This window comes from Pan troglodytes, chromosome 2 (assembly GCF_028858775.2).
Source record: "Pan troglodytes isolate AG18354 chromosome 2, NHGRI_mPanTro3-v2.0_pri, whole genome shotgun sequence".
Classification (NCBI taxonomy): domain Eukaryota; kingdom Metazoa; phylum Chordata; class Mammalia; order Primates; family Hominidae; genus Pan; species Pan troglodytes.
This window is the reverse complement of record NC_086015.1, coordinates 115068146-115095729: the sequence shown is the minus strand read 5'-3', so window position 1 is coordinate 115095729 and position 27584 is coordinate 115068146. Positions and strand designations below refer to the sequence as shown.

The 27584-nt window shown below is 39.7% G+C and overlaps 1 protein-coding gene across 2 annotated transcripts in view; it reads right to left on the bottom strand.

Annotated features, from left to right (window-relative positions):
* PHLDB2 (pleckstrin homology like domain family B member 2) overlaps positions 1–26656 on the bottom strand; it is a 241497-nt gene extending 214841 nt beyond the window's left edge. The window contains exon 1 of one of the 2 annotated variants that reach the window (XM_063806969.1): positions 26449–26656. The gene's annotated coding sequence lies outside the window, so the exon portion shown is untranslated. The remainder of the gene's footprint in view (positions 1–26448) is intronic. The other variant, XM_054680879.2, reaches the window with a different exon arrangement.
* Positions 26657–27584: the final 928 nt, after the last annotated feature.

Sequence of the window (27584 nt, the reverse complement as noted above, 5' to 3'; positions counted from 1 at the left end):
GCTACCTAGTTTATGGTATTTTGTTACAACAGCCTGAGTGGACTAAGACAATCATTGAAAAAAAAAAGATATATCACTAGGATATTTATGCACATATATAATTACATTTTTACTCTAATCAGCTCTGAAGAGCAGTCTTTTTTCTCCTTTCTTCCTTAAAATATCACAGTAAACTCTACTGACTGACTCCTAGTTTCTGGGATGAAGCTTATAGGCTAAAGATGGCCTGGGCCCCATATTGATAGGACCCAATAGCAAAAATAGTCTCTGTCTGTGCCGCATCTAGTAGATTATAAAACTATCTTCATGAGTTTATTGTGGTTGTTGACTCACCCCTCCCATGGCTGCAATCCTGTGAAACATGTCAAGCCATGGGTTCTTCAAGCTATACTAACAGCAAAATAGATGCACTTGAAATTTTTTTGTGGTCGAGCCAAGATGGCTGAATAGGAACAGCTCCAGTCTGCAGCTCCCAGCGTGAGCCACACAGAAGATGGGTGATTTCTGCATTTCCATCTGAGGTACCGGGTTCATCTCACTAGGGAGTGCCAGACAGTGGGCGCAGGTCAGTGGGTGCGCGCACACTGCACCAGCTGAAGCAGGGCGAGGCATTGCCTCACTCGGGAAGTGCAAGGGACCAGGCAGTTCCCTTTCCTAGTCAAAGAAAGGGGTGACAGACGGCACCTGGAAAATCGGGTCACTCCCACCCTAATACTGCGCTTTTCCGACGAGCTTAAAAAACAGCGCACCAGGAGATTATATCCCGCACATGGCTCGGAGGGTCCTACGCCCACAGAGTCTTGCTGATTGCTAGTACAGCAGTCTGAGATCAAACTGCAAGGCGGCAGCGAGGCTGGGGGAGGGGCGCCCACCATTGCCCAGGCTTGCTTAGGTAAACAAAGCAGGCGGGAAGCTCGAACTGGGTGGAGCCCACCACAGCTCAAGGAGGCCTGCCTGCCTCTGTAGGCTCCACCTCTGGGGGCAGGGCACAGACAAACAAAAAGACAGCAGTAACCTCTGCAGACTTAAATGTCCCTGTCTGACAGCTTTGAAGAGAGCAGTGGTTCTCCCAGCACGCAGCTGGAGATCTGAGAACGGGCAGACTGCCTCCTCAAGTGGGTCCCTGACCCCTGACCCCTGAGCAGCCTAACTGGGAGGCACCCCCCCAGTAGGGGCAGACTGACACCTCACACGGCCGGGTACTCCTCTGAGACAAAACTTCCAGAGGAACGATCAGACAGCAGCATTCGTGGTTCACGAAAATTCGCTCTTCTGCAGCCACCGCTGCAGATACCGAGGCAAACAGTGTCTGGAGTGGACTTCTAGCAAACTCCAACAGACCTGCAGCTGAGGTCTGTTGTTAGACCTGTTGTCAGCTGTTAACCTGTCTGTTAGAAGGAAAACTAACAAACAGAAAGGACATCCACACCAAAAACCCATCTGTACATCACCAACATCAAAGACAAAAAGTAGATAAAACCACAAAGATGGGGAAAAAACAGAGCAGAAAACCTGGAAACTCTAAAAAGCAGAGTGCCTCTCCTCCTCCAGAGGAACGCAGCTCCTCACCAGCAACGGAACAAAGCTGGATGGAGAATGACTTTGACCAGTTGAGAGAAGAAGACTTCAGACGATCAAACTACTCCGAGCTACAGGAGGAAATTCAAACCAAAGGCGAAGAAGTTGAAAACGTTGAAAAAAATTTAGACAAATGTGTAACTAGAATAACCAATACAGAGAAGTGCTTAAAGGAGCTGATGGAGCTGAAAGCTCCATTCATGAAATGAATGAAATGAAGCGAGAAGGGAAGTTTAGAGAAAAAAGAATAAAAAGAAACGAACAAAGCCTCCCAGAAATATGAGACTATGTGAAAAGACCAAATCTACATCTGATTGGTGTACCTGAAAGTGACAGGGAGAATGGAACCAAGTTGGAAAACACTCTGCAGGATATTATCCAGGAGAACTTCCCCAATCTAGCAAGGCAGGCCAACATTCAGATTCAGGAAATACAGAGAACTCCACAAAGATACTCCTCGAGAAGAGCAACTCCAAGACACTTAATTGTCAGATTCACCAAAGTTGAAATGAAGGAAAAAATGTTAAGGGCAGCCAGAGAGAAAGGTCAGGTTACCTACAAAGGGAAGCCCATCAGACTAACAGTGGATCTCTCGGCAGAAACTCTACAAGCCAGAAGAGAGTGGGGGCCAATATTCAACATTCTTAAAGAAAAGAATTTTCAACCCAGAATTTCATATCCAGCCAAACTAAGCTTCATAAGTGAAGGAGAAATAAAATACTTTACAGACAAGCAAATGCTGAGAGATTTTGTCACCACCAGGCCTGCCCTAAAAGAGCTCCTGAAGGAAGCACTAAACATGGAAAGGAACAACAGGTACCAGCCACTGCAAAATCATGCCAAATTGTAAAGACCATCGAGGCTAGGAAGAAACTGCATCCACTAACGAGCAAAATAACCAGCTAACATCATAATGACAGGATCAGATTCACACATAACAATATTAACTTTAAATGTAAATGGACTAAATGCTCCAATTAAAAGACACAGACTGGCAAATTGGATAAAGAGTCAAGACCCATCAGTGTGCTGTATGCAGGAAATCCATCTCATGTGCAGAGACACACATAGGCTCAAAATAAAAGGATGGAGGAAGATCTACCAAGCAAATGGAAAACAAAAAAAGGCAGGGGTTGCAATCCTAGTCTCTGATAAAAACAGACTTTAAACCAACAAAGATCAAAAGAGACAAAGAAGGCCATTACATAATGGTAAAGGGATCAATTCAACGAGAAGAGCTAACTATCCTAAATATATATGCACCCAATACAGGAGCACCCAGATTCATAAAGCAAGTCCTGAGTGACCTACAAAGAGACTTAGACTCCCACACAATAATAATGGGAGACTTTAACACCCCACTGTCAACATTAGACAGATCAACGAGACAGAAAGTCAACAAGGATACCCAGGAATTGAACTCAGGTCTGCACCAAGCGGACCTAATAGACATCTACTGAACTCTCCACCCCAAATCAACAGAATATACATTTTTTTCAGCACCACACCACACCTATTCCAAAATTGACCATATAGTTGGAAGTAAAAAGCTCTCCTCAGCAAATGTAAAAGAACAGAAATTATAACAAACTGTCTCTCAGACCACAGCGCAATCAAACTAGAACTCAGGATTAAGAAACTCACTCAAAACCACTCAACTACATGGAAACTGAACAACCTGCTCCTGAATGACTACTGGGTACATAATGAAATGAAGGCAGAAATAAAAATGTTCTTTGAAACCAACGAGAGCAAAGACACAACATACCAGAATCTCTGGGACACATTCAAAGCAGTGTGTAGAGGGAAACTTATAGCACTAAATGCCCACAAGAGAAAGCAGGAAAGATCCAAAATTGACACCCTAACATCACAATTAAAAGAACTAGAAAAGCAAGAGCAAACACATTCAAAAGCTAGCAGAAGGCAAGAAATAACTAAAATCAGAGCAGAACTGAAGGAAATAGAGACACAAAAAACCCTTCAAAAAATTAATGAATCCAGGAGCTGGTTTTTTGAAAGGATCAACAAAATTGATAGACCGCTAGCAAGACTAATAAAGAAGAAAAGAGAGAAGAATCAAATAGACGCAATAAAAAATGATAAAGGGGATATCACCACTGATCCCACAGAAATACAAACTACCATCAGAGAATACTACAAACACCTCTACGCAAATAAACTAGAAAATCTAGAAGAAATGGATAAATTCCTCGACACATACACCCTCCCAAGACTAAACCAGGAAGAAGTTGAATCTCTGAATAGACCAATAACAGGCTCTGAAATTGTGGCACTAATCAATAGCTTACCAACCAAAAAGAGTCCAGGACCAGATGGATTCACAGCCGAATTCTACCAGAGGTACAAGGAGGAACTGGTACCATTCCTTCTGAAACTATTCCAATCAATAGAAAAAGAGGGAATCCTCCCTAACTCATTTTATGAGGCCAGCATCATCCTGATACCAAAGCCGGGCAGAGACACAACCAAAAAAGAGAATTTTAGACCAATATCCTTGATGAACATTGATGCGAAAATCCTCAATAAAATACTGGCAAACCGAATCCAGCAGCACATCAAAAAGCTTATCCACCATGATCAAGTGGGCTTCATCCCTGGGATGCAAGTCTGGTTCAATATATGCAAATCAATAAATGTAATCCAGCATATAAACAGAACCAAAGACAAAAACCACATGATTATCTCAATAGATGCAGAAAAGGCCTTTGACAAAATTCAACAACCCTTCATGCTAAAAACTCTCAATAAATTAGGTATTGATGGGACGTATCTCAAAATAATAAGAGCTATCTATGACAAACCCACAGCCAATATCATACTGAATGGGCAAAAACTGGAAGCATTCCCTTTGAAAACTGGCACAAGACAGGGATGCCCTCTCTCACCACTCCTATTCAACATAGCGTTAGAAGTTCTGGCCAGGGCAATTAGGCAGGAGAAGGAAATAAAGGGTATTCAATTAGGAAAAGAGGAAGTCAAATTTTCCCTGTTTGCAGATGACATGATTGTATATCTAGGAAACCCCATTGTCTCAGCCCAAAATCTCCTTAAGCTCATAAGCAACTTCAGCAAAGTCTCAGGATACAAAATCAATGTACAAAAATCACAAGCATTCTTATACACCAATAACAGACAAACAGAGAGCCAAATCATGAGTGAACTCCCATTCACAATTGCTTCAAAGAGAATAAAATACCTAGGAATCCAACTTACAAGGGATGTGAAGGACCTCTTCAAGGAGAGCTACAAACCACTGCTCAATGAAATAAAAGAGGATACAAACAAATGGAAGAACATTCCATGCTCATGGGTAGGAAGAATCAATATCGTGAAAATGGCCATACTGCCCAAGGTAATTTATAGATTCAATGCCATCCCCATCAAGCTACCAATGACTTTCTTCACAGAATTGGAAAAAACTACTTTAAATCTCATATGGAACCAAAAAAGAGCCCACATCGCCAAGTCAATCCTAAGCCAAAAGAACAAAGCTGGAGGCATCACGCTACCTGACTTCAAACTATACTACAAGGCTACGGTAACCAAAACAGCATGGTACTGGTACCAAAACAGAGATATAGATCAATGGCACAAAACAGAGCCCTCAGAAATAACACTGCATATCTATAACTATCTGATCTTTGACAAACCTGACAAAAACAAGCAATGGGGAAAGGATTCCCTATTTAATAAATGGTGCTGGGAAAACTGGCTAGCCCTATGTAGAAAGCTGAAACTGGATCCCTTCCTTACACCATATACAAAAATTAATTCAAGATGGATTAAAGACTTAAACGTTAGACCTAAAACCATAAAAACCCTAGAAGAAAACCTAAGCATTACCATTCAGGACATAGGCATGGGCAAGGACTTCATATCTAAAACACCAAAAAGCAATGGCAACAAAAGCCACAATTGACAAATGGGATCTAATTAAACTAAAGAGCTTCTGCACAGCAAAAGAAACTACCATCAGAGTGAACAGGCAACCTACAAAATGGGAGAAAATTTTTGCAACCTACTCATCTGACAAAGGGCTAATATCCAGAATCTACAATGAACTCAAACAAATTTACAAGAAAAAAACAAACAACCCCATCAAAAAGTGGGCGAAGGACATGAACAGACACTTCTCAAAAGAAGACATTTATGCAGCCAAAAAACACATGAAAAAATGCTCACCATCACTGGCCATCAGAGACATGCAAATCAAAACCACAATGAGATACCATCTCACACCAGTTAGAATGGCAATCATTAAAAAGTCAGGAAACAACAGGTGCTGGAGAGGATGTGGAGAAATAGGAACACTTTTACACTCTTGGTGGGACTGTCAACTAGTTCAACCATTGTGGAAGTCAGTGTGGCGATTCCTCAGGGATCTAGAACTAGAAATACCATTTGACCCAGCCATCCCATTACTGGGTATATACCCAAAGGACTATAAATCATGCTGCTATAAAGACACATGCACACATACGTTTATTGCGGCACTATTCACAATAGCAAAGACTTGGAACCAACCCAAATGTCCAACAATGATAGAGTGGATTAAGAAAACGTGGCACATATACACCACAGAATACTATGCAGCCAAAAAAAATGATGAGTTCATGTCCTTTGTAGGGACATGGATGAAATTGGAAATCATGATTCTCAGTAAACTATCACAAGAACAAAAAACCAAACACCGCATATTCTCACTCATAGGTGGGAATTGAACAATGAGAACACATGGACACAGGAAGGGGAACATCAGACTCTGGGGACTGTTGTGGGGTGGGGGGAGTGGGGAGGGATAGCATTAGGTGATATACCTAATGCTAAATGAGGAGTTAATGGGTGCAGCACACCAGCATGGCGCATGTATACATATGTAACTAACCTGCACATTGTGCACATGTACCCTAAAACTTAAAGTATAATAAAAATAAAATAAAATAAAATAATAACAAAAAAAAGAAATTTTTTTGTTAGAAAATAACTGAATGAAAACTTGATGTTTCTAGTAAACTCTGATTCTGACATTTATATACTAACAGCAAAATAGATGCATTTGGAATATTTTTGTTAGAAAATAAGCGAATGAAAACTTGATGTTTGTAGTAAACTCTGATTCTGACATTTAAACTACATGTACTAAAATGTCAAGTAATAAAATATTAATGTGAAAACATTATTTCTATTTAAGCTTTATAAATCAACTTGTTATTAAGGGGCTTCACAAATTCCATTAAAAAAGTAGAGAGCCTATGAGAAAAGCGAATGATAGAATTTTAGAATTTAGTAGGATATGAGTACAGACATTTGTGTCTTAAAATGCACACACACACACAGACACACACACACACACACACACACACACACAGAAACTTCCACTGACTAGAGAAATGCAGAGAGAAGCATTAAGAACCAGAGCTCTGATGGTGGGGGATGGTGAAAAAATGCATGAAGTCATTTGCTCCACCCTGCCACAGTGAGATTATCCCCCATATGGTAGTTTATGTTTCTGTGGTTTCCTCAGGGCTTGACTTAGTTTTGAACAATTTTCTTCAGGGTGTTCTAAGCCAGTTTAAAATCATTTTGTGAACTATTCATTCTATCACATGCCTTAGCAAAATCTACCACAATCTAATAAGCATCTGAATAGATTCTCTGAGATGCAGCTCAGAGTCTCCTTTTCTTGAATTTCAACTTTCTAGCTCATTGCAGCAAAATCTCTCTTTTTTAAAAAAAATTTTATTATTATTATACTTTAAGTTTTAGGGTACATGTGCACAACGTGCAGGTTTGTTACATATGTATACATGTGCCATGTTGGTGTGCTGCACCCATTAACTCGTCATTTAGCATTAGGTATATCTCCTAATACTATCCCTCCCCACTCCCTGCAGCAAAATCTCTTTACCTCCTTGGCATTTAAATTTTTCCTAGGCACTGAGGGATTTGACTCTGTCTTGTTACGCAATCCACAATTGACTTTAAGATTCAAGGGCTGTGTCTCCAAGGAGAGGTTTTATAAAATGAGTAGAACATAGGTCTCTTTACCTCCTTGGCATTTAAATTTTTCCTGGGCACTGAGGGATTTGACTCTGTCTTGCTACACAATCCACAATTGACTTTAAGATTCATGGGCTGTGTTTCTAAGGAGAGGTTTTATAAAATGAGTAGAACCTAGGCGGTAATAAGTAATAAATAGGTCATCAAATGCTTGAAAGTTATAGCTCGTTTTGTTCTTTGCTTCATTTTTAATGGAGTCAGTGCAAGATATTTCTTGAGTGTTCATTATGTGAAAGGCATTGGGCCATAGCCCTTTGGCCCTGGCTCCTGCGCAAATCTTCCTCCCTGCTGGACTCCCTGGTGGTTACTATCTGTCTGCACACACACACACACACACACACACACACCTCATTGTCTCCTTTCTGCTTTTTTCTTTTTCATATTTGGTATTTGTTTAGTGTTTTATTTGCTGAGATCACAGGTTGGCTTAGAACAATTTTCCCAGAACTTCCAGATGAAAATGATTACCTGCAGCATTTAAAAAACACAGTTTGGGGGCTCTTTCTCTGGCATATATGGTTCAATAGGGCAGAGACAAGAACTGGTGAATTTTTTTTTTTTTTTTGAGACAGAGTTTCACACTCTGTCGCCCAGGCTGGAGTGCAGTGGTGCGATATTGGCTCACTGCAACCTACACCTCACAGGTTCAAGTGATTCTCATGCCTCAGCCTCCTGAGTAGCTGGGATTATAGGCATGCACCACCACGCCCGGCTAATTTTTGTATTTTTAGTAGAGGTGGGGTTTCACCATGTTGCCCAGGCTGATCTTGAGCTCCTGGCCTCAAGAGATCTGCCCGCCTTGACCTCCCAAAGGGCTGGGATTACAGGTGTGAGCCATCGCATCTGGCCCCCGGGGAATTTTATTTTTAGATTTCTCATATGTGAGTCTTTTTAACAGGTAAGTTTAGGAAACACTGGGGTAGAAGATGATCTCTCAGATTACTTCCAACTTTCGTACACACACTTCAGATCAATCTTTAAGGTCTTGATTACGTCAACTTTCTCCTTTAACCTCTGGCCCTGAAATGTTCTCACTTCTGAAACTTGCATTGCAGCCATGTGTATTGTTCAGCAGTTATTCATGAACTAACTTGCAGAATTTCTTTGGTGACTCAGGCTTTTATTTAAATCTTTAATTTTATTTAATGTTTTGAACTTTTAAATCATGCCTACTGAGACTCTGGTAGGCTTCTCAAGAGAAGGGGAAATGTTTTGTATTTCTTTCTACATTTCTTCATTTGTGTTCGCACAATGCTTTGCATTTGAATGAATGAGCTTTTATTTCTAATATAATTTTCTTTTTAAATATGGATATCCTACTGCATGGATAAAGAATGTATCATTTCATTCCATATACTAATAGGCATAAGATTTGGGAACCTTTGTTTTATCTTAGCTGGTGCAGCTGTTGGGTACTCATATAACCCCTTAATCCTTTGTAAAAACTTAATGGGGCAGCTGCCTTGATAATATGCAGTTTCAATGACTACCTCTGTTGAGGAAAATAATACACTATTGTAGTAAGTATCACAGATTAATGATATTTCTCTGCAAGGAAACGTGTAATGGACAAGAGTTCCCAAACTGGGACTCATGCTACATGCCAGAAAAAAATCACCTTCAATATCTACCATGAAATGGAAGTGCCTTCTTTGAATTTAGCAGCTCTTGACATCATTGTTATATTAATGGTTTAATTAGACTGTTTCAGTGTCGTAGAACAGTTCTTTAAAGGACTTTTAACAAGGATACTATTGTTAAAGAAAAAAGGCTCTTTCATTTGGGCCATTAAAATTATAAGGGGGAAAATGAAAAAGTACTACTGGCAGCATATTTTTTAGTTCAGCTGTGACTTCTCCAGCCTAATCACTAAGAAGTTCCTGCAAGGCAATTCTTGTTTATATAGCAGTTTGATCTGGATTCTTGTAAAATTAAACGTAGGTTGACAAATTAAATTGAACACCACTACCCTCCAGGACACTGTAAATGTAAAGGAGACTAAAACAAACAGAAGAAATATTATTGTAACAGGGTAGTGAAAAGTCAGATCCAACAAAACATAAAAATCTTGCTTACGAATATAATTTAGTGCAAACAGTATCAACCAACGGTTGATATTTCTTTATTTATACTTACATCATCTTTCATATGCCACTAAAATGGATGTCTTTGTTTCCTCACAGATTTTTTTTTTTTTGGTACCAATTTACCAGAGACATCTATTTAACTCTTGAGTTAAGCAATTCAGTGATTTCTGTGCTATCATAGTTTAAGATCTCTTTCAAGAATTCATGAAATAAGCATCTTACATTGTTGGTGGTTAATTACATTGGAACATTCAGTCTCTTTGAACTTATCCTCAAAATGGTTCTCTGTTTTATTTTTTATTTTTATTCTTCTTATTTTTTTTTTTTAGCCTTCTCTTGTTCTGGAAGGATTTTTGTTTTTCAATGAAAAAGGCTCATAGGTAATGTGAAACTTATGTCCCAGTAGAATTTAACAGGAAAGACTTCTCAGCCTCATGCATGTTTATTCAGAAGTACACATAAAAAGACTCTAAAAATGTAAATGAGAAACTCATGTTTAGAGTATGACTTGGAAATAAGTAAAAAATATATATTATACAAATATAACTAATGTAGCATAAGTATCCCGACTTGCAAACTGCTAAATTTGACAAGAAAAAAGAGGTGATGGCTGGGTGCAGTGACTCACGCCTGTAATCCCAGCACTCTGGGAGGCCGAGGTGGGTGGATCACCTGAGGTCAGGAGTTTGTGACCCACCTGACCAACATGGTGAAACCCCGTCTTTATTAAAAATACAAAAATTAGCCGGGTATGGTGGTGTGTGCCTGTAATCCCAGCTATTTGGGAGGCTGAGGCAAGAGAATCGCTCGAACCCAGGAGATGGAGGTTGCAGTGAGCCGAGATCGCGCCACTGCACTCCAGTCTGGGCAACAAGTGTCTCAAGAAAAAAAAGAAAAAGAAAAAAGAGGTGACAATAAACAGGGACATGAGTTGGCTGGCTGCTCTGGTAGAGCCTCACAGGGTCACCAAGTGAAGTGGACTTTTGACTATTTTGCCTGCCCTGCCCTCCTATTTCAGGAAATACCAATAAAGAAAGCCCAAGCCCAAAGGGTTAGACATTTCCTTCCCCGGAAGCTCAGGCCACTAGGAACATCTGGCTAGGATTTGAGTCTTCACTGAGCAATGCAAATTTCCAGTGAACCTTTAGAGATTAAGGTTGGTGCCTCTGATGGAGGGTAGAGTCAGGTGTGGCTGGTGAAATCATAGCTAGTGATCATGGTGACAATGCCAATGGTAGCCTCTTAAACAGACTTCACATGCCATCTTGGGTCTATTTTGCTTCGTGTGTTTTTTCCCATACACCAGGCCTCATTCACCAGCATTCTTAGCTCTCTTGTAAACTATTTGACCTCCTTTCAATAAATTTGTTTTCTGCTTACAGCTTGAGTTAGTCTGATTGTGGAACCAAGAACCCTGAGCAACATATCAAAAGAGCTGGGTTAATCCCAGCTCTGTAGGACCAGAAGCTCCAGCGCATCCAGTTGCCCACAGGGAATCAGGGTCCAGGGGCTGCCACACCTCACAAGAAAGTGAAGTTAGTGTCATTAGTGATATTTGTTTAAACTCTTTCTCACTCCAAATAACATTTGAGATTAGTTATACAAAAAGACACAACCCAACAGGATAAAAGAATAAGAGAGAAAATGGGAGGAAGTAAAAATAAAGGTATTGATGCATGAGTCAGATTGCTAAACACTGCTTTATAATGAGAAGTGGAACTTGTAGGCAAACACACAGCTCAGTGTATCCTCATGTTCCCTTCCCTGCGGGAGAGGCTTCTTGGGAAACATAGTCAGAGGCTACTGGGGATTGGGGGTGGGAAGAACAGTGAATATGAGTCTAAGTCAAGGAAGCTGGGCCAACTTTATGGGTGAGCCAACAAATCACAGTCTCTGGGCTGAGCCCTCTGTCCTGGTATTGCTGCAGTTGATGAGTTTCTGCTTTTGGCTCTGTAGTGTCCTTAAAGTCCCTTCTTTTACATGAAAGTCCCTTCTTTTACAAATATTTTTGTAAATATATTTATAAATATATTTACCAATGTAGATACATTTGGAATAAATAATACCTTAAGGCATTTACTTTAGCAAGGTGTTTCCCAAATTTCAGTCATTCTTGTGCTGTCTTCACAATTTTGCCATAGTCACCTACTCTCTATCCTATTATGTATTTTTAATACCTAAATATATGTAATACTTTTCTTCTAAATAATATACATAGCTATGGAAGCTTGCTATGCTACATATTTTTAATACTCATAAGAATAAATCTATAGTATTAAAATGATTACATATCATCTTGCATTCTGCTGAAAGTTTATCAAGTGAAGTAGAATTTCATCCTTGTTTAAAATATTTTGCACAGAAGTTAAAATTTTGGTCTTTACTGCCAGAAAAGGTCTATATTCTGCTCTAAGTCTTGATTTATAGTTTGGCTGGGTATAGAATTCTAGGTGGAAACGTTCCCTAACTTTGAAGGCATTTCCCCAGTATCTTCTAGCATCATATGGTGGTGATGAGAAGTGAGAACCAGTTAATTTGCACTTCTTGTAGGTTACTTTTTTCTCCTCTCTGAAATATATGTCCTTTTAGTCTTCAAAATTCTAAAATACCAAAAAGTTGCCTACATATTTGTTTTTCCTTTTTCAAATTAAAAAGAAAATTTTTAGAGACAGGATCTCACTCTGTCACCCAGGCTGGAGTGTAGTGGCAAGATCATAGTTCACTGTAACCTTGAACTCCTGGAAGAACTCAAGTTATCTTCCTTCCTCAGCCTCCCAAGTAGCTAGGACTACATATGTGTGCCACCACACCCAGCTAATTTTTAAAAGTTTTTTGTAGGGGAGGGGTCTTGCTATGTTGCCCAGGTTGGTCTTAAACCCTTGGCTTCAAGCGATCCTCTGGACTTGGCCTCCCAAAGTACTGGGATTACAGGTGTGAGCCACTGTACCCAGCTGGCCTATTTCACTTTTTAATTCATTGTGCTGGACATGAACCCTATTCATATAAGATTTGTATCTTTTGAGCACTAAGGTTCTACTTTTTGATAATTTCTTCCCTTCAGTTTTCTGTGCTATTTCTGAAACACCTGTCAGTTAGATATTGGACTTCCAGAATTAGGTCTCAGCATTTGGAACCTATATGAGTTGGTCAGGGAAATAAAAGACTTTCTGTGTTCTCTCAGTAGGAAGTGTCTCATCAGAAGGAATAAGCATTGGAAGGGCTGGAAGAGTGAAAGTTTCTTGAATTGTCACTGACTCGCTCAGTCCACAACTCCAAAGTGCTTGATTCTAGATGCTCAAATGTTAAGCTGCTTCAAACCTCACATCCAACTTTTGCCCATATATCTGTCTGCAACTGCCTTTAGAGAATAATAGTCTTTTCTTATTTAATACCTTTCCAGTCACTGACACTGGCTTGAGGCTGTAATCTGAAACCATGTGGGGTAAGCACTCTGAAAAATGTTGTTCCTGCTTCTTCGTGCTCTCAGCAGAGGTTTGGAGGTACTCAGGTGACAGAGACAATTCAGCACAGAGCTACACTGGCTGTGTGCACACCCCAAGTACTAGCCAAGTGGCCTGGGGCAAATTTTCTTTTCTTTTCCTCTTCTCTTCTCTTTTCTTTCTTCTTTCTTTCTCTTTTCTTTCTTTCTTTCTTTTTTTGTTTTTGTTTTCAAGGTCTTGCTCTGTTGCCCAGGCCGGAGGGCAGTGGTGTGAACATAGCTCACTGCAGCTTCAAACTCCTGGGCTCAAGCAATTCTCCTGTCTCAGCCTCCTGAGTAGCTGGAACTACTGGTGTGTCACCATGCCCAGCTAATTTTTAAAAAAAATTTTTGTAGAGATGGTGTCTTGCCCATTTTCCCAGGCTGGTCTCAAACTTCTGGCAAGTAATCCTCCCACCTTGGCCTCCCAAAGTGCTGGGATTACAGGTGTAAGCCACCACACCTGGCCTTTTTAATTTCTTAATGCTTCAACCTCTCCAACTATCAGGAGAGAATAATATCATTAGCTACCTCATAGGATTGCTGGTAAGACGGATTGAAATAACACATGCAATTAATATAAATCAGTGCCTGGCAAATATTCTAGTGCTTTTGGTATATGTTGGTGATCTTAATTTTAACTGTTATTATTTAATATCTGTTTTTTCACATTTCCACCTATGTCATTTTGCTCCACATTTCAAAAAGCTTCAACATAATTTTCTAGTCTATTAATTTTTATAACTAATAATTGTAATCACTAAAAGAACTTTCTTATTTAGGTTTTTAAATAGTATCTTCATTGCTTTACAGATGCAACTATTTTGGCTCTGTGTTTTGTTCCTCTGTCCCATTTGTTTTCTGTCTTCCAGCAATTTATTGATAGCCCCTTCTTTCTTCTCTATTATGAGCTTATTCTTTTGGTTTTAAATTTATTTTAATAAGGTCTTGGGAGGATCAAAAGCCATGGAGCTAGTTTGCCATCTTGCACAGAAACTGACAGTGCTATTTTCATCTTAATTTTCCTCACATAGCAGGATTGAATCCACAGGCTGTCACTAACAATAGTTCACAGTTATTCTGCCCTTACTGTGTGTCAGGTGGTATACTAAGAGCTTTTCATTCATCCTTTCATGTAATTCACTTTGATGTTAAGATATAGGAAGTTGTGTTGTCCTCGTTTCTTTAAGATGAGATTAGTGAGGCTTACAGAGGTCAAATGACTTGCCCAAGTTCACACAGCTAGTAATGAATAGAGCTAAAATTTAAACACAGATCTATTGGCCACTGAACTACTACTGGTAGCTCTGAGCTACTACTGCAACATGGATCTCATCATTTTAAATGGCTGCACAGTATCCATGTATGTTTGTGTTTATATCTAAGCCCTCTCTGATGAACACTTGTTTTCAAAATTTGCTGTTATAAACAAACCTTACATAAATATTTAAGTACTGTGTGAAACTTTTTATGCACTGAGCTATTATTGTTTTCTAAAAATAATTCCTAGAAGTGAATAAATCTAAAGTTATCTTTGTTAAAACATTTTAAAATATGTTTTGACAAACTGTCCTTAAAAAAGAAGTTGTAGCAATTGACACTTCCACCAGCAGCAATGTGTGGAAGGGTCTGCTCCCCACATGCTCATTAACATCTAATATTACTCAATTATTGCCAATCTCATAAAAATGAAATGCTACCTTACTGTTTCAATTTGCCTTTATTTCATTGTTACTGTGGCTGAACATTTCTTCATATCATTATAGATCATAAGTCTTTCTTCTTTTGTGAGTTGTCAGTTCATTTTCTGCCCAACTTTTTACTGGGCTATTGCCTCTAGCTGGTAAGGATTTATAAGTACTCTTTAGGAACAGTAAACTTTTGTCTGTTTTTATGTTGCAAATGTACTTTCTCAGTTCACTATTTCTATTTTTACCTTTGTTTAAGCATTTGTAAATAAGTTTTAAATATTTAGGTAGCCAAATCTATCCTAATTAACTTTTATAGATATTCTTCCAATGGATGATGAAAATGAAACCAATATGAAAATTGTTCATTAAGAGTGTGATTTATGATCTGAGTTTCTAAAAGAATCAGAAAATTCAACAATCTTGTTAGCCCTACTTCAGGAAACAGGCAAATTGTTTAAGATGATGAAAGTTTTCACTTATACACTAAAAGCTTACCTAAGCCGACTTAAGAAGGATTTCCAGCCAGGCTAGGTTGAGAGCTACTAAGCTGACCCTTCTGACTTATATTCTGCTTATAATGTGTAGTATTGGAGAGTTGGATTTGGATGCTAATGTAGGCTATTGGGATGGGGGCTGGGTTGGTCACATTTATTCTTTAACCTTGAGCTTCCTACCTGGTGCCAGCTGCTGACATCAGAAGACCTCACTGCGACTTCTCTAGATTTTTACTTTGTTCACTATTCCTGTTTGAAGTTGCTCCCAGGAAAAATGAAGTTCAATTCATAACTGAGTAGAAATTAGATTTATAACAAGCTTGTCCATGAGGCAGAAGTCCCTAGGGTATGGGAGAGCATGCGAGCCCTGGACTGCACAGAATGTTTCTAAATTAAGTCTCCAGTCCAAACGATGTGAATTAGGCAGAGACTGTGATTCAGGGCAAAGTTTGAATTCTTTTTCCTACCTTTTAGTTAAAAGGATCTCCCCAGACTCTCCTCTTATCCTCTTTCTCCAGGGATCGAAACTTCCTTAGCCATGGCTACCACAACTGTCTCTACTCTTGTAATTTCACCTCCTTAGGATATTCAGATAAATTCCTAAAAGGAAGTAGCTTTTTCTTCATAGCCTGGATTTTTAGAAAGGAAGAATGTGAATCCAAATTTTCTTTTCTTTAAAATACCACTTAGACCCCAACTCCTTTGGTAGTTGGGGAGCACCCGTCTGAAACTTTTCTGCTTTGTGTTCAGTTATGACTACATATGATACTGTGTTGGCTCCTTTATTGGTTCATTTTCTCTATAAGATGTTGATCATGTTGATCTTTCTTTGGGCAGAACTGTCAACTACTCATCTCTGAATCTATATCCCTTAGCAAGGTGTCAAACATGTTAGGCACTCTATAAATGTCTTCTTATTGGATCTATGTTAGAACAATGGAAAATATTTGATAAATCATGCTGCTATAAAAAGACACATGCACATGTATGTTTATTGCAGCACTACTCACAAGAGCAAAGACTTGGAACCAACCCAAATGTCCAACAATGATAGACTGGATTAAGAAAATGTGGCACATATACACCATGGAATACTATGCAGCCATAAAAAAGGATGAGTTCATGTCCTTTGTAGGGACATGGATGAAGCTGGAAACCATCATTCTCAGCAAACTATCGCAAGGACAAAAAACCAAACACCACATTTTCTCACTCATAGGTGGGAATTGAACAATGAGAACACATGGACACAGGAAGGGGAACATCACACACTGGGGCCTGTTGTGGGGTGGGGGGAGGAGGGAGAGATAGCATTAGGAGATATACCTAATGTAAATGACGAGTTAATGGGTGCAGCACACCAACATGGCACATGTATACATGTGTAACAAACCTGCACGTTGTGCACATGTACCCTAGAATTTAAAGTATAATAAAAATATATATATATATATAAAAGAACAATGGAAAATATTTGATTCTAACATGCTATTATGACTTTGGCCTGGGGGAAGTGGGAGTAAATAGCTTTTGATATAAATGCATGTGAAGAATAGTAGTATCCCAGTTAGAGTTTTATCAGATACTGGTTAAAAGAGAAAATATGGTGACCCTCAACCAATCCTTTTAGGGGAACAGCCAAATATTAAGCCAAACCAGACATGTGTAGAGTATGTGTCTGCAGAATAGGAGAATAAATATATTTGGAGAGTAGACTCAGCACACAATCTAACCAAATGATGTGCAGGCTGCTGTATCCAGTGATGAGTTTACCTGAATTTTATTGGTTAATCTTACTCATAACACCATCTAAAATAAGATGTATTGGTAATGGGATATAAAATTCAGCATGCTAAGAATTACCTGAAGACATCTGAAGTTCAGTATAATTAACCAGGCCTGAGATTCGTTTAGACATCATGAAAGAATTTTTTACATGCTGAAGGATCTTGTAGTGTATCTTTTCTAAAAATGACTAAAATGTGTTGTGGCAATTTTAGAGAAAAGAGTATGCTATCAATAGAAGTCTTTAAGACTAGTGTTTCAAACAGATATTTGCTAATTAATTCCAGAAATTAAACAACTATTTAGGTTTTGTGTAACCAACACCCAGAAATAGTCCAGACAAAGGATTTTTCTTGTTGCAAAACTGATTTAATGCCCTTCTCATATTAAAATTCTTTCCATGTAACACACACACACAGAGACATGCGCACACACACACGGACACACACAAACTTGTAAATTATTTTAGTTCCATCTCAGTCACAGCAAGACACTTGGTGCCCACAAATGCCTGAAGATTTATGGCATGAAAGTCTCCTCTGTTGAAAATGCTGCCTCCCTCTCTTTTGGCCTAGTGGGCAGTGAAGCATGGGATTATCAGAAACAGTTCTGCATCTTCTGGAAAGCCTCTACTGGATAAGCCCCCTCTTCCCTTTTTCACTGTGAGACAGGTGCTCAGGCACAGATGGGAGACCCATGGACTCTGACTTCCTTGACTATCAATGAGTGAGGGCTGTGGGTAGGTGTATGAGATGAGTTTTTGAAAGTAGGAAAACAGAGTTCTATTTTACCTCATGCTCTGAAACTCTTTTTCTCCTGCTAGAAAGCTGGCCGTGCTAGAGAATCCAGTCCAATAATAGGAATTCAGTTCAATTCAAGAAGCAATGGTGCTCACTGATTGGAGAACTTGTAAAGGTGCCAGCTGGTACTTGGTGGTTAGCATTAGGACTATGTGAGATTGTCTCCATGTCTCAGCACCTTGTCATCATTGTTCATATTTCTTTGTTTTTAGCTTTTTTCCTTCCTCTCCTCTCCCCACTGTTTCTTTTTTTTTTTTTTTAACTTGATGGGCATGAAATGAGGCATTGAGGTCTGTATTTGAGTTAAGTTTGACATTGATAATCATTGTTGGACTCATGGGCTGTTCTGATTCTCTGACTTCGTTAAGAGATACTATATGGTTGAATCATAAGCCTGTCCTCTTCCTAGCCTACCTTAAGTGAATGTATTTGTTGGGGGGGCAAGCCAAGGGTGACTTTTGGTGATTGTTAGTTTTGTGGCTTCTAAAAAGTGAGTGTAGTTAATACGGTTGTGACAGTCAACTAAGCATTATATATTGTGTTACGTGTTATCTATCCTTCTTCCCAAGAGACTATCTAAGAAGAATTTAGTTAGATATTAGGAATAGAGTAGAAACAGAGAAGTGGGTATACTCAGTAAGATTTTTGTGGAGTAAAACAAAGTCACTTGAAGACTCCACCAAGAAATCAGTGTGTTCTTACTGAATTTATGGCATCGTCTTCCCACTTCATGTACCTCGAAAATTACCAGATATCCCCTGGTGATGATAGTTAATTAATTCTCTCTCTCTCTCTCTCATATTTAATGAGGACAATAATAGGCAGCAAAGCGATGCAGACTCTAAATGCAACTGAGACATAAGATCATTGATGTCCAATTTCTTTCAGCGTTTTTCTTCTTGGACCAGAGGTTCTTTGCCATCACTTGTGATTGTGGTTCTTCAGGGTCTTAGCACTCCCTAGGCATGGGTCTGGGTGATAAGGTAAACCCGTGTGAGCCATGATGATATCACACTTTATTTACTGAAATGTCTAGCTGTGCCTTGCTGTTTGGTGCAATTAGTAGGTTCCTTTGAATTGTACTGCCCGGGCTGCCTTCTCTCACACAGTATCATAGTGAGCAAGCATTATTCTTTCCTTTTTATGTGGAGAAGGAGAGCAAAGAGAAGTAAAATAACCTCAGGTAAAAAAAATTTTTTTAAATGCTTGAAATAGAATGTCATAATTCTGCTAGTCATCTTGAGGACCATTCATTTCTGCAGATTTTAATAGGGAAACCAGACTTCCTCTTAAAAAAAAACCTGCCTTTTTGGTTCGGGGCCTGGAGGATGCAGTCTCCCTTCTTTGATATGCCCTCTCTTCATTACAAATAGCCTTTTATGAAGCTTACAAGAAGGGACACGAGCACAGGCACCCAGTTAGCAACAACCTGGGTGAGTAACCCTGGGCAGGGTGCCTGGGGTGGCTCAGGGAGAGGCAGGGAGACAGGGGTGATCTCAGGATCCAGAGCAGACTCAAAGCTTTTCTGTAGCCTGTGACCATTTTTTTTTTTTTTTTAACTTCAGAAGAGGTGTGGATCTGTCCCTCACTCTCTGCCTTTTGTTTATAATGTCATCTTCTCCTCCTCCTCCAAACACACACAGTTCCATCTGACTCACTGCCATGTTTCTGTAACCTTGGGCAAGTCACGTCACCTTTAAGGGCTTCCGTTTATTTATAAAGAGAGAATGATAGTCATGACTGCCTGCCTGCTGGAGCTTGCATTAGTGGCACACAGGCATGGCAAAGCTGAGTGCTGGAAAAGAGAATTCAGATGTGGTTTCTTGTACTCTCCCAGCCAAGTGGGCTTCTTCTCTAGTAAAGATCAATGCCCGGACTCACCAATTTATAACATCTTCAAGGTGGCATAGCTGGGATCTCTTGAGCAGCTTTTTCATTCCCCTTATTTACCCAAGAGATAGGAATGATCTCCCTAGATAAATTAAAATTATTTCTGTATTTTCCGTAAAGAACTTTCTGAAGTAAACTTTTCTAGTTTTTCGTAGAACACAGAATATCAAAACTAGAGAAGACATGAGAGATGTTATACTCTCAATCCCCTGCCTCCATTTCGAAAATGAGAAAATTGAGGCCAAGAAAGCTGAAGTGACTTGCCCAGAGTTGCCCTGTTGGTGTGTGTAGCAGCAGAATCAAACACAACCGAGGTCTCCTATGTGCTGTACCATTCAGTTGGGGGTTGGCAGAAGAGCAAGTAGACCCTTGATGCCCTATTCCCTCTACACCAATGGTTAACACTTCTGATTCTTTCTTTAGTCTCCCCTAGCAATTCCAGTTTTCTTTTTATAAATCAATTTCTTGATTAAATTCCTAGCTGATTACTAGTTTAGTATCACCAACAAATATTTACTGAGAACCCATTATCTTCTTGGTACTGTATAATGATTAAAAGTACACATACACACACAGATACATACACACAGGCAGACACACACATACATGCACACTAACATACACACAAATATAGAGGACTCTAAAGAAGCTGTGGTTTGGCCTACTGGATAAATTTAAAACCTTCTCATCTCTGGTAAGTGGTAAGATTATTTAATCCTATGTCAAAGACAGTGTCTAACACACTTCTGGGAAAGAATAGATGATGGTTGCTGAACTGAGTGGATAACCCATCAATAAATGTTTGTGGTTATCCAAAATTAGAATGCAGATGAGTAAAGATGTGAAACTAAGCCACCCCCAAGATGTGTAAAAATTGGCATAAAGCCACAGAGAAAGACAACAATGATGTCAGGCCTAGGATGCCTCTGTTGGGCTATTTTAGTTTAATTTGTTGGACTATAATTTATCAACACAACTATATTCTATAACAATACTATTCTTATGGAAAATGGAGAATTTTCATTTTGCAAAGAAAAGCAAAATGAGATGAATTTGAGTAGAGAACAGTCACGTTCTGGGAAGTCTAGCCATTAGCTCTTCCTATGATTAGGATTCCTAGCTAGGAAGCAGAGCTAAATTTTGTGGGATACATGTATTTGAAATTAAAAGTACATCTCCTTGGAATTCGTAGGGGTATTGGCTTTCCTTGGGTCGCAGAGAGAAGCCTGCCACCTGCCAATTCACTGCAACATCTTCTGGCCGACCTCTCCTGGGTTTTCTCTTCTCTTGAAGCCTGCTCACATACTAACCACAAGTTTTCAGCTGTTTACCTTGTGAAACCTAATGAGATCACCACAAAGTAGGCCCCATGGACGAAAGCCATCATTCCACAGAAGTACATATGAGCTCCAGCCAAATGCACTATATAAGGCTTATCTTGAGAAATGAATCCTTGAAAACATCAACCCAGTGATGACAAAAAAGAATTCTGCCTACTTAGAGTTCTCTGCAGGAAGTATTTTTGATATTATTTTGGCTTTTGAAAAAAAAAAGACTTTGTGGGGGTTACCTCAGTGCACAGTGAAATTGCAAATTCAAACTGTTTGAATCCTGTCCTCCAAATACAGAGGTCGTATGTGAAAACAATCTCATTTTCATTTTACTTTCTGGGAACCCCTCCAAGGCATGGTGAATTGCCAGCATTTTGTGACCTTCAGTTCCTTTACTGCTGTCATGGGAAACTTGACCTCGGAACTGTAGAGAGGAGGGGAACAAGTTTTGGGTGGGTCAGGGGCAGAAGTTTCATTCACTCTGCTTGATCATTGCCCAAAACTATGGGTTCTCCTGCACCAAGATCATTAGAACCTCAGAGGTCACAGAAATGGGGACCAAAAAGTATGATGAGGATGCACACTAACACCAAAGCAAGGATGTGGACAACATGTCTGTCGCATGGGATGGAGACTCAGGCAGCCAGCCAGGGGCAATTCCCAGTGAAGCATTAGGGATAAGAAAACACTGGATCTCCTCCAGATGCATAGCTGATGCAGGGCTCCTGGACCCTTCAGAACATCTTAGGACTTAAATGGAATTCCTAGGGCATAAGGTTTCCTCCTGTAACTCTAGCTGGTTTCTGTAGGGTTGAAACTACAATAATGGATTCTCAATTTGTAGAAGGACTTCCTTAGGTTCCATACCATTTGGCAACTGTTTGACTCATGAGACATCCATCTGACTACAGGGTTAGAGAGGGCTTGTGCATCTCAAGACACTGTGGGGTCTCTAGTCCCTACTCATGTATACCGTTCTCTAGGCACACAACTGATTAGAAGACAATGGTGGCTTATCCTTCTAGCAAGAACCCCTTTGATATCTTATTTTGCTCATGGGCACATGGGCTTGAAAGATTTTTTGCCTTTAAGGAAGATTTTATTAAGTTTTTGCCTTTAAGGAAGATTTTATTAAGTAACAATTAATGTCTTTATTTTCATTACTCTGTGAAAATCTAATTAGAATAACAGCATTACCACACTGACCTGACAGAATTCTAGCCCAAAGCAAAGCAATCAATATTTGAGTGGTCTCTGCCTGAGAACAGGCTGTGTAGTCATTTGGCATTTTTAATTTCTGAAAATTTAAATAAAAAGCTTGTAGGCCCCATTCCTACCATTTGTAGGACTTAGGAATCCAGGGAACTGCGTGAATATTTAATTTAAAAAAGAACAAAAAATTTGGAGTCCCAAGATCTAAGGGACTTAGCTGAGTGAGACTGAGAAGGCCATTCACCTGTATTGAGTCTCAGGTTCCTTATCTGAAAGGATATCATCTGAAAACAGTACTCATCTTACAGGGCTGTGGTGAAGATTAAATACAACTATTGACATACTGGACAGTTTTGAAAAATTAAGCTGATTTCAAAGACTGAAATTTCACTGCAGAAATAAATGTTTTAAAAAATCTTGGTATAATAAATGACAAATTTGTCTTGTACATTACATTAAAGTCAATCACTCAAACAAAACAATGTTTATAAACTAGGAGATGATAAGAACAATTTTCTCAGCTTCAGAAAGGAATCAAAGCACTGACTCTTGGGCAATTGCTATTGTGCGTGTGCATGTGTGCATGTGTGTTTTGTGGTTCCTTTTCTAGAGGAGAGGAAAACCACTGTCATATTGAGTTTTATGCTTACACTCACGAACATCAAGAACATCTTGTGTGAGTGGGAAGGGGGAATAAATATATACTCTAAGGATCTGATCAAATAATTTAGAAAGAACTTTTTTTACTCTTCTACATTTAGAACGTGAACAGTGTAGACACTGTTGGGTGAGTATGTTTCCCAGAACAGAATGCTGAAGAACATGGGATTTGGAGTCAGATCCCAACTCAAATTTTACCTCATCTTACTAGTTCTGTGACTTGGGCAAGTTGCAGAGGTTTGTTATGAAAATTAAATGAAAAAAAGTGTAGATAAGAAGGCAGCAGTTCATGTTTTGGTCATAATAAGTACTTGATACAGGTGAAATGTTGTGATGAGTCTTTGTGTTTTAGCTTCAACTTTCTTTCTCCTAGTGTTTTGGTTAATGAAAATGATGGCATGTAAGTATAGTTCATGCAAGGTCAGTTGATTAGTAAAGGGTGCTGGTAGACATGGTGATGCAATCCCTATTTGTAATGCCTTTGCTATCACACACTTGAGATACATGTGAGGCAAGTCACTAGAAACCCTTTGTTCAAAGACATTTAGTCGACCTCATTTCATGATGGCATTTCTTTATCTTGATCTTGTAAATGCTCAGGAATTGTGGCTACTTTGGAATTTATGACAGACAGCTAATGGAATCTTTAGGACATATCTGAACAAAAGTGAAACTAGGGGTGGGGGGCGGATTAAGGCTTCTGCTGTACATTACTCATTCACTGCTCAAATGACACCAAAAAGCCATTTAGACTCCAAGCCGACATGGGTCTCTTTGGGTTGCAGATGGTGAGAGCCTTGACAGCAGGGACTGTTGATGGTTTCTCGGGCTTTAAGCCTCTCTGTGCCCAAGTCTCTTAGATTTAAATGAGTGGGTATTTGCTGAGACGAGATAGTAAATTCTTGAGTTCCTTGAGAAAGATTGGGATAGGGTCATTTCTTCTCTGGAAAGAGTTCAGATGTTGTACTTTAGTTGGGGCTCATGAATTTGAGTCTATCGTATAAAAAGGGACAAAGACCTAGCCTGAGGATTAGCTGGGTTATTTAGAAAATATACAGGACAGAGAAGACTCCAGTGACTGCCATGACTAAAAACACTTGCTTTTGCTCTTGCCTGTTTTATCCTTTTTGGAAGTCCACTACTGGCCTTTTGGTTACAGCGGCTCAGGCATGGCACATCCAAGAGCCAGTGGAGAACTTCAGAACTTCTGACTGTATTAGTCAGCCTTGCTTACCTCAGTGACCCTACAATTTATGCTTATCCACATGGTCAACTCCACGACCTTATGGGAAATGCGCTGGGTTGGGAACAAGGCAGAACTGAGTAGAATCCTGGCTCAGACTAATTGCATGATTTTGGGCAAATTAATTAACTTCTATATTCTAACTACCTAACGTTGAAAAACAATGACAATGCCTATTCTAATCTAGTCAATCTGAAGAATAGTCTCCCTCTACTTACTATCCAATATTCAAGAAATGGAAAGAAAAAGCTGGATATACCCTTAGGGGCTTCCAGTTTGTTTTAGGCCCTGAGCCAGAAGCTACAAAAAAAGGACAGGTCAGACCTGTGTGTCTGTCCCTAATGCAGCCTTCAGTAATGTGGGGAAATATGGCCAATGCATAAACTTTTAAAAAAAATTTTTTTGGAGAGACAGAGGCTCACTTTGTTGCTCAGGCTGGTCTTGAACTCCTGGCTTCAAGCAATCCTCTGCCTCACCTTCCAAAGTGCTAGGATTACAGGCATGGGTCGCCATGCCTGACCTAGCCAATGCATTTGATCACCCCAAGATCCTTTTCCCTCGTCAAAACCACCTCCATCACTTGCATTATCTATGAACATCCTCTGGATACCAGCCAGATTCACACTTAACATTTTGCAGTGCTTAATATCTTCACAGAAACGTATCAGTTTTCCATAATTCTCCACAACATTCTTGAGAGGTAGCCACCGACTTACCCAAAGTCACACAAGTGTTTATGTCTACAATGGCCTCCACTCTTGCATCTAGTTAACTGCCTCAGACACTAAATATTCAGCCACAAACCTTACCTGAGGGGAGTCACTTCAGTTCCACAACTGATTGACAAAAATAATGTCAAACATTACCTTGTCCTACATGACCCAACTCCTTCCCTAAAGGGAGTTCAGAAAAATAGGGCTTCAGCATTACTAGGCTTCTAACTAATGACTATAGGAGCCAGGAACCACTGCACAGGCCTGAAAGTTGTATGTGGTGACCATATGACAACATTTCTGCAATTAGAGGAGTTATATTCAGACTTAAGGAAGAGTGAATCATATTAGATAAAAATTACATATTTCTAGAATGTATAGACTTGAAGGGGAAAATTTCCGTGTTTTCCTTGGTGATTACTTTATAACTTTATTCTTCCTCAAGAATCACTCAATAACTTGTTTCATAGTTATCATCTCCTTCTTCCCCATAGACCTCTAGTGATGAGGGAAGCTCCCTCCAAAGCCACAAGCTTTGTACATAGAGTGGCATTGGGATCAGGTTTGCATATTAGTTTTGTTCATGTTTGTTTATCATTGAGCTGGGGAAGGGGGGTCTTGGGATATTTACTATTCTCGGAAGGAGAAAAACTTACTTCTGGTGAGAAGAGAATCTGGACTATAGCTTCAGAGGAGCATTTCTTCTGTGTTGCCCATGCCTTTGCTACAGAGGGACTCAGGCCAGCAAAGGCTTTGGTGGTCCTCCTGATTCAGGGTAAGAAACAGCCTAGTCTCAGTAAATGATTGACCTGGCTGCCGATGTGATAAGCTTAGGTAAATAGGCTTGATTCTGCTCCAGTAATTTCAGGACTTTTAACTCTCTAGGTTCCAAAGCAGAAAAATATACGTGACTTCCTGGGAGAGCCTATCATATGAGGTTGACAGCCCTGTGAATGGACAGTATATTTCTCAGAATGTATTATTCTATACCATATACCACAATATATGTACACTGTCCTCTCTGGTATGTCTTGAAAATTGAAAAAAATTATGCAACGAAAATTCTGGAACAAAACCATGCTTGTGGAGTTACCACCAATGAAATCATTTTAATAAATCGCACATATAATTTGTTATAATGAAAAATTTTTAAAAAACCTTTCAAGTTTCTGAAATACATACAGGAGCAACAACAATTTTCAGAAGAGAGAGAAGACAGAAGGAAAATACAGCCTGCTTTCCAGAACAGGCTGATAGAAAAATGACTGAATTCAGACACACACCCAGGTCTACCATATCTCCTTCAGCAGGCCCTCCTCAGAGACACTCTGGTGACAAGGCTGTATATGGTGCTCATTTTGTGATTACGAGAGAAGGGCCAGTGACCAGAGAGATCACCTACCTTGTCTGCTGCTTTTCAATCCTGACTCTTCCCTCAGCTTCTTTCCTGACTCAGCAGGGATGGCCCATGGCTGTTCTAGTGATTGCTGAAGAGAGTGGGATGTTGGGAAGACACATTAACACAGGTTTCTCCTTTTCCCCAAGCATGAAGGTAAGGTTCCTTTCCACTTCCTTTCCTGCTCTCTCTGGCCTCTGCAGACTGTGGTCACAGGCAGCAACTTGCTTGCAGCCAGGTATATTGACAGATGTGAAGGAGGGAGTCTGCCCTGGCCTCAGCCGCCTGGTCTAGCCAATCATTACACACCAGGACAGACTGCTAGTCCTGCTTAAATCCAACCAGAGCTGCATGGAAAAATCAGATGGCAGGACTGTGGGGGGCAGAAAGCACAGTCTGATAGCCATTGGCTATCCAGAAAAGTGATTCCCTTGTAACTGCATCTGGGAAGTGGACAAGAGGCCCCGAGAATAGTTTATAGAGGAAACGAAATTTTTATTCCTTTAGATTTCAGCAATCTCGGAGGGAAATCTGGAAGTCACTTTATCAAATGTCCTATTTAATAGTGGAGTTTCTTCTATTAAATTCTTGTATGGTGAGAAGCATCTGGTAGTTTTTTAAATAAATATGGCTACCATTCATTGAGAGAGTATTATATGTTATGCATTTCATGAATATTACCACAAATCCTGATGGTAATGTTGAGATTTTATTTCTATTTTATGCACAAGGGAACAAAGGCTCAAAGGGGTAATGGTCATGCAACTAGTAGGTACTGAAGCCAAGATTTGAATCCAGATCTGTTCTAATACCTGCACCAGCATCAATAAGCCTTTCCGCACGTTCTGTGGTAGGTTGAATTATAGCCCCCCAAAAATGTCCACATCCTAATCTTCAGAACCTATGAGTATGTTATCTTACATGGTAAAAGGGACTTTGCAGATGTGGTCAAGTTAAGGATCTTCAGATGGGAGATTATGCTGGCTTATCCAGGTGGGCCCAGTGTAATCACAGGGGTCCTTATGAAAGGTCAGAATAAGAGAAAGAGATGTGATGGCCTATAATCCCAGCACTTCGGGAGGCCAAGGGGGGCAGATCACAAGGTCAGGAGATCGAGACCATCCTGGCTAACACAGTGAAAC